This window comes from Silene latifolia, chromosome 10 (assembly GCF_048544455.1).
Source record: "Silene latifolia isolate original U9 population chromosome 10, ASM4854445v1, whole genome shotgun sequence".
Classification (NCBI taxonomy): Eukaryota; Viridiplantae; Streptophyta; class Magnoliopsida; order Caryophyllales; family Caryophyllaceae; genus Silene; species Silene latifolia.
The window spans coordinates 112204002-112212193 of record NC_133535.1 but is presented as its reverse complement, the minus strand read 5'-3'; positions in this window follow the sequence as shown (position 1 = coordinate 112212193).

The following is an 8192-nucleotide window of genomic DNA, read 5'->3' as shown; positions in this document are numbered from 1 at the left end:
TTCGTCCTCATGTAGAACAGTTTCCACATGCGCTCCCTGCAGGCGGTATATGCTTATTTAAATTCTTTGGACTGTTGTATGCTTGTGGTCTAGGCTAAACAATATATTTGTATGAAAAGCAACATCTGGGAAAGCTTAGGAATGTATGACACAATCTAATGCAGTAGGTAAGTACTTAACTCAATTCTTTGCGTTTTGCAGCAGAACATACAAATTCAACAGCAACAACAACAACAACAACGACGAAAACAACAAAAACTTAACAACAATATTAGCAGCAACAACAACAACAAGAACAACAAAATGCAAAAATATACAGCACGACAAGCAACGAAAATAAAAAAGGAGAGAAAAAAATGACCTAATACTGAACGTCCTTCAGAAATAACTTGAAATAATGTGACTTGATTTACAACATCAGGCTAAACAAATTGTAGACCAATTTTTGATTCCTGCTGGAGTTGGTTGTCATTATATTTATTATAATTTGCCTATTAAGTTAAGCAAAATTACCTCCTGATCTTCAAACTTGTAAATCTGGAACTCCAGCTCTGAGCCTCCTATTGATTTGTGCACATTTGTTTTTTCAATAACTTTGAGTTTAATAGAGCATAGCCCTGTTTTATCCACGAGTTCCTTGGCGCATTTCCCTATAGGCTTCATATTGATCTGTATAAGGGAAATACACATATAACTTTGAGTTACAGATTGTAATCATACAAAGAAATTATAAGTGTATTTGGTTTAATTATGTAGAGTGTGTAAATACCTTAGAGTTGTGGAAAAGGAGCAGCGAAAGATTGCATCAGGCTGAATTAATTGGTGTTGTACATGTACTGTCTTACATATATCCTTCTAAAAGCATGGCTATGCTTACCTAGGATGCTGCAGCCATAACTGTGATAGTGCTTTCTTGTAATATTGGGTAAAGCAATTTTTTGTATAGGCATGGTTATGTCTATGGTAATGGGACCCTTACAACTAAAGTTTTTTTTCAGATAGTTTGTTATTTCAGTTGATTTTCAATTGACCTGTGATACCTTTTTTTTGGGCAATTCTAGTTTTGGATTGAAATAATTATGAATTTGCTAATGTATGTTATAGGTGTATATATCAGTGTATTTGTCTGCTTAATTTGTAGTTTCTGGACACGTACACTTAACATATCTCTGAATTTTTGTGTTTAAATTTAAGAATTTCCAAATGCCTATTGTAGTTGAGGTCAAACCTGTGAAACTTACCTGTAACATCTTCAAAAATTGGTGTTGTTGATTGTTTGATTCATAACATACTTTTGTATGTTCAAGCCAAGGATGCAAAGAACGGACCAATCTAATCATCTAGCATATGGAAGTTGGCAATGTTGTTAAAGGTTAACATTTGATAATGCTTTTTTGGAAGGTTTTAAAATTAAGAGTGATACATAAAAACATTAGTTTTGACAATGTTTAGTCATGGAATATTACAGAGGGTTTTCAACAGCATTCACGAGTTATTGTTGGCTAGTGCTTTATTTGATTGTAGTTCTACAGGTTGCATAACGAACACCCTTCAAAAAGTTCTCCGCTTCATTATCTTTGTTTAACCCTTATACCTTATTCCAGACATATTTTTTGGAGTACCCAAAAGAGCTTCCTGTATCTAGTAAGAGATGGTGACGGCACAACTTGAATGTACACTAGATTATCCCTAACCCGTCTCTCAATTTGGAGAAGGTATTCCTATTTCTCCTACACAAATAATAGTTATTTTGGTGATTATTATTGTTGAACCTTTAACAGTGTGGACTTATGCCTGAATATTTGAGGTTACCTGTTAATTAATATGTGAACACTAATGGGTTAATGTGATTTTGCATTGGAATAATTTGTATTTGACAAACCTATTATGACCTTTAATTCAGCTGTTACTTGGAATATCCGGAAGTACCTGTGGAGTCATTAAGTACAGGGTTGCTGCATCGACTTCTAGTAGTGTCTCAGCATTTTTGTTTGAGGCGTTGAAAAAAAAAACTCCCAGTTTCATCTGCTGCTCCAAATGTTATTTGCATCATGTGTTTACATTTTGTTTAAACTTTAAAAATTCAACTGGAATGGTCTACTTAGCTGTGTATATTGAGTAAATTTGTACCTTGGAGTTGAAACAACACCCTCTTTCAAGCAACCAGTACATCTGTATGGCACACCAATGTCTTTGTCACTTATTCTGTTGCAGTTGTTACAACCAAGGTATAATTGTAGCTTGCTAATGTCAAATTCTTCCAGGCTAATCCTTAACCAGTGTTGTTCTTCTTGGAGAGTCTCACCAACCTGTTGTATTTTTATTGGTATAAGTTCTTTACTGTTGTAAGCTTGAGTTGCAGCTTGTTAAGGTAATGTTTACCTTTTTTTGAAGCAACTGTGCCAGCGTTATAACGTGTCGTTCTCCTTCTGGCCTGCGTACATTTAAGAGCTTCTGTTTCTTAGCATTTAGCAGATCTTGATGGTCTGCTTTCCTGTCATTTTTCATACGTTAGGCAAAGGCACCTCCTAATGCTGTTTTAATTTTGTAAGTAAATTATCTCTCACCACGCATTTAGTAAAGCAGTCTTCTTTCCTGTTGGATATATGTCGATTGCTGTTGCATGCGTTGTGGAAAGTGAGAAGCCTACAAATTTAGTGGCCGTCAATTTATGTTTCAAATATAACGGTGAAGACTGTTTTGATTATAAATTGCGTGTCTTACTATTGAAACAACCTTTTTGGGGAGATGCCCTGAGGCATGTAAACCCAACAATTGGGAAAGACGATGCAATTGATTGCAGATTCTGGCATTCCTCAATAGCCATGCCTTCCCAGGCTGTTATTGTCAACAGTTGTTCAGAACTACATGTTGAAATTGATCATAAATATCTTACAATGGTAAATCATAGTTTAAATTCTTTAGCAAAAAAGAAATTTTGGTTAAGCTCTAACATACCTCTGATCAACAATGAATACTTCACAAACATCCCAGGTTTCGCCATTTGACCTAGGCACTTTATAATTTGGATCAACATATATAAGTATCCCCAGTACATCTGCCATTTCAAAGCCATGTAATTAGTTGACCCCCCAATAATAGTTTCCGCTGTTTAATTCTGCTAGTTGCAGATTACTTGGTAAGTTATATTAATCATGTCTTACCATAACGATTATGCACTTTCATTTCTCTGGCAATTGATGCAATAAACTGATAGTTGGTTTGTGTAGCAGGCTCTTCATTGAAAATAGGCTGAATCATGGTTAAGTTATTGAATGACAACTAATACACCTGGTCATCTACATTTTCGGAATTTTCACCAAGAAGAGCTATGATGGTCGGATTGTAAATTTCGTAAGCCTTTTTATTTTCAATAATATCTTGATACTTCTGTATTTCCTCATTGTAGTGGACACACTGCAGGTTAGTTCCCTGCAGTAATAATATGTTTTTTGGTAATTTTTTATTTTTTCAGATTTGCAGCCAAATGTGGTAAAATACTAAATCATAATTTCAAGTAGTTACCTCATCATCCTGAAATGTTATAGCCTCGTACTCCAGCTTATTGTTTTCCAGCACAGATTTGACCTTTTTTTTATCAATTACCTTCAATCGTATGGAAAACAATGTAGCCTGCCCTGCAACTTCTTTTGCAAGTTTCCTTTCAGAGTTCATTTCTATCTGCTATATTGATGTGGATGTATTTTTGGGGTTTTTTTTGGGGAGAAAGTATTATGCAAGGACATGTATTATTGATAATTTGGGTTGCTTGTTTAGCAAGCATATAAGTTGGAAGTAAGGAGTTTGCTTACCTCTGAAACTGTATATGCCTGGTCAAGGTCACCAGTCTTAGCTTCACTGTGCATCAGTACGAAGACACTGTTCATGCTTTAAAATAGGGGTGTGGTCATTCATGTTAAAGCACTGTCAGTTTGGTAGTTTCCTTTTTTTTTGGCAATTGTATACATAAAATTAGCTCCAGTATAGGCCTTAATACCAATTAGCAAGAAGCTTAGCTTCTTTCACAAACAGTTTAAGGTTATATGCTAGCATATGACAGGACTACGTCTTTTGCATAGATGGAAATAGGCTCGCATTGTCTTATATACATTTGATCTGGATCTGTGTAGCAAAAGTAAACTCCCTTACTTTATTTTAAATTCGACTCATTTTTGTAGTTTGTTTAAGGATGCTCCGCGTAATACATCACACCAGGACATGTTCAGCACGGTTTTAGGATACTTAGTATGCCTGAGAAGCTAATACAGAACTGATTTTTTGGATCTATTTAGCTCAAAATTTGGTAGAAACAAACTGCAAAGTTATTATAAATTAGCTGCAACTCTAAGGGGCAACTTCATATAGCAACATAATTTACATTTCTAAGCTTTTTATTTTGCCTGATTAGATTGTTCGTGAATTGTTATCCACTGCCTCTGGTAGAACTGATTCTGAAGTTACAAAAGCTATTGGGTTACTAATAGTTCAAAATGTTCAGCAGTTTGTTTAGCGTTAGCCATTCGCTTCAAAATGGTTTGTAGTTGCTATTCAACACGCGGTTCTATTCGAGAGAAATTTGTTTGATAACCCACTTCAACACTCCATTCCTTAAGAGAGATGCTGCTGGCCCAACTTGGAGGTACACTGGAGTTTGACGTATTTTAGCTTCAGCTTTGGTTAGGTACTGGTGTTTTTCCTGCACATAACCACCATTGTTAAAGCTTTTATGTAGAAATGTGGGTCTGAAATCATAGTAAGTCTTTTTTTTCTGGTAAGCGTGGTTGTTGATTACACTATTAAACAACATTGATTGTAGCATTTGGAATTAATCTTTTTTGGGTTCAAATGATGCTAACAAGGAGCTAACCTCTTCCACCATGTTGTATAGTTCCCCAACATTTATTTTAAGAAGTTTTCAGAATCCGTATTGAATGCGGTAAACATGAAAGATCCAGTTTTGTCAATTGCTTCGAATGTGATGGTCATCCTGCAATTTACACTTGTAGTTTGTTAAAATAGGTTTGCAAAGTATAGGAAGTTGCATTATCCGAATAAGCAATTTAATTTGGCTATTACCTAGGTGTAGAATTGACTCCATGCCGCTTGCATGTTTCACAGTTGTAGGTGACATTGATTTCTTCCTTGCTTGTTGTACCGCAGTGAGTACAACCGAGATAGAAACGTATATCTTTCCGATCAAACTCAGGGATGGATACATGAAGCCAGTGTCGCTCGTCTTGCAATGTTCCATTGGCCTATTTCCACCAGATAAGTTTTCTAATTTAGCTCATTGTAGGTAAGAATGAGACAACTTAAGCGGTGACACCCACGTCTTTTTTTTACATCGAATTTTGTATTATGCAGTGGTTACTCCCGGGTTAATGAGCCACACTGTTTAGTTGACTACACTGTTAACTGTACCCTTCTCTTTTTTTTTACAAGGAACATTTGTTAAGCATTGTCTAATCTACGTTTTTGGGTGTTTTATTTTTGGGTAGGTTGGTGTTGTGGGGGGGGGGGGGGGGGGTTGGTTAATTTCGATAAACGCCCTTGCACTGATAATTTGTTTTGGCAAATATTTGTGTACCTTTTTAGCACGGAGGGTTTTAATGTTTGTTGGTACACGTTTAGTTTCTGGCACACGTGCTTGTAAAACCTGTTGGTGCTTAGCATATATTGCTGTCTTCTTTGCAATGTTCCTGAACACACCCATCAAACACACATCATTTATCGGAGCTTCTATAATGTGTTTATTGTTAACTTCAACGGATAAGCGATGTTACCAAGCCCGGAGCATTTATGCCTTCTCTCCATCAGGATTGAACTTTACAAATGTTGCCGAGGTTGTGGCAACTGAGAAGCCTACCATAGCAGTTCAAAAAATCCATTATTAAAAGTTTAAAATTTAAAAGCACTGTTGTCATTGCTAATAATCAATATGATTGTATACCTTTGTGATATGGTGGCTTTAGAGAAGTGAAACCAACAACTGGGAATGTGGCCACCATTTCCTTAAGCTGTTCGCCTTCCCGAGTTGCAATCTCTGACCAAGCTGTTATGATTAGCGGTTGTTCCGTGATGCATTAAGTGACGTAGCGTATAAGTTTTCTAACATTTATAAAAAAAGTTCTTAAATTTGAAACTGTCATCTGCAAGTGTTTAGCTTGTTATCCTACCTAGGATCCATAACAACCAATTCACGCACAACCAAGGCTGCTCCATCTTGACGTGGTATTTCGTGTAGTTCTTCAACATGGATTAGCACAGCAATCACATCTACACAGCATTGGCGAAGTAAGCACATTAAAAGGCAACCTTTAACTAATTTAAAGCAACTCCACGATTAAGAGGTAGATATTTATCGTTCACCGTATCTATCGTCAGCTGTTACTATTCTGGGTATAGTAGCTATGCTGATGTATTCAGGACCGATAGGAGGTTTGCACCCTTCAACAGGCGTGATGATGGTCTGAGCACCAAAGCTAAGTTGATATGGGTGGTCAGCATTGCGCCGATACTTTTCAGGTATCAGTTTGATCTTTGCATTGCAAATGTCATATTCCATCTTATCGAAAATGATATTTTCATACGTTGTAATTTCATCGGCATAAAGCATTGTTCTGATCTTACCTCCCTGTAGTTAATTAATAAGAAATAGAACGATTATCAGTTTAAGTTGATCATTTAGATTTATGCTTAAGATGAAACCTCTGCCTTTCTAAGTATGAATATTAGCTTTAAATGCTCTTGTTCCAACTCTTTTGACTTTGGAAAAGGTACATAATTTGATAATTCAAGTATATTACGCGAACACGTTTTGAGGGCTACTAAGTTAACCTCACTAACTTCTTATGAAAACAGGTCTAGACTTTTTATACTGAGGCAATATCACTATAAAACATCACCATTGAAATTCCAATATACATCATTTTACATTTGATCTAAAAAAATTAGGATGTAATTTAGGAATCACCTCTTCATCCTGGAAAATAATCCTCTGGTAATTAAGGCCTTTAGTTTTTGGAGAAATTTGGGTATTGCTCTTCTCAATAACTTTGAGGCGAATTGAATGCGGCCCGACCGTATCATTTAAGTCCTTCACCATTTTCTTCTCAGGCTTCATATTCCCTGCAAAAAGACAATAGAAGTTATTAAAGTTGGCAGTTTGTTCAAGTATATCATAACGGTTGTTTTAGGAATAATCGTTAATCTGTACCCTACAAATTCTTTCTGGTGCAATTGCTAACCTGTTTTCTTTGTTCTTGTCCTTTTTTTTGGTCTTGCTGGTTTAGTTGTTGCTTCTTCTTTGGCAATGTTATTATTCAAATTTTAAAGCCAGTGCAGTAAGTCTTTTTAACCAACAGTTTGGGCACATGCTGTTAATGCACCAAACAATCACACCACTCCCTATTCTGCTGTTGCCCATACTTTCAACAATTCCTTCTGCATCTCTAGCATGAGGATTCATTTTTTATTTGGCTAAAGTACAGTTTGATAGTGATGTCTTTTGACTTCGATAAGCAAATCTTTTCGAAAATCCACTGGCCATACCGTCCACTGTTCATTGGCAACACCACACGCTATTGTTGAACCTTTAACAGTGTGGACTTAAGACTGATTTTTTTTTATTTGATGATTGTCTGCGTTAATTGAGGCAATTGCTACTTGTCATAAATAAAACGCTTTCTTAAAATATGTCTGGAATCATCTTTAGTAATTATTAATAGACCAAAGCTAAATTTTAATAGTTGTTTAGTTTTATAGATAAAAGTGACAACTCTTTAAAGATATGATTTTAGATAACCAAGTACAACCTACCCTACCTCTACTAAAGTTCATTGACATTTTAAATTTTTGGAGAGATTAGTTTATTGTATTTTTTCCTCACAATTTTGTGGTTTTCAAAATCAGTAGTTGATGGTATATTTTTGAAGCTAATTCTGTTCACCTTGCAATTTTTCGGGGTTTATGTTTCGAGTTGTTTATTTAGTTTTTTTTTGGGTTAGTTGTTTGTAATGACCATTTAATTGTTTTTTTTTTGGGTTAGTAGTTGATGGTATATTTTTAAAGATATGATTATAGCCATTTGTCCAAAACCAAAAAAAATTAAATTGCTTTTACTAAACCGCTTGACATTTGTATTGGTATATGGCGTTGCTCAGAGCTAAGTAATTAGAAGCACAAACAACCAT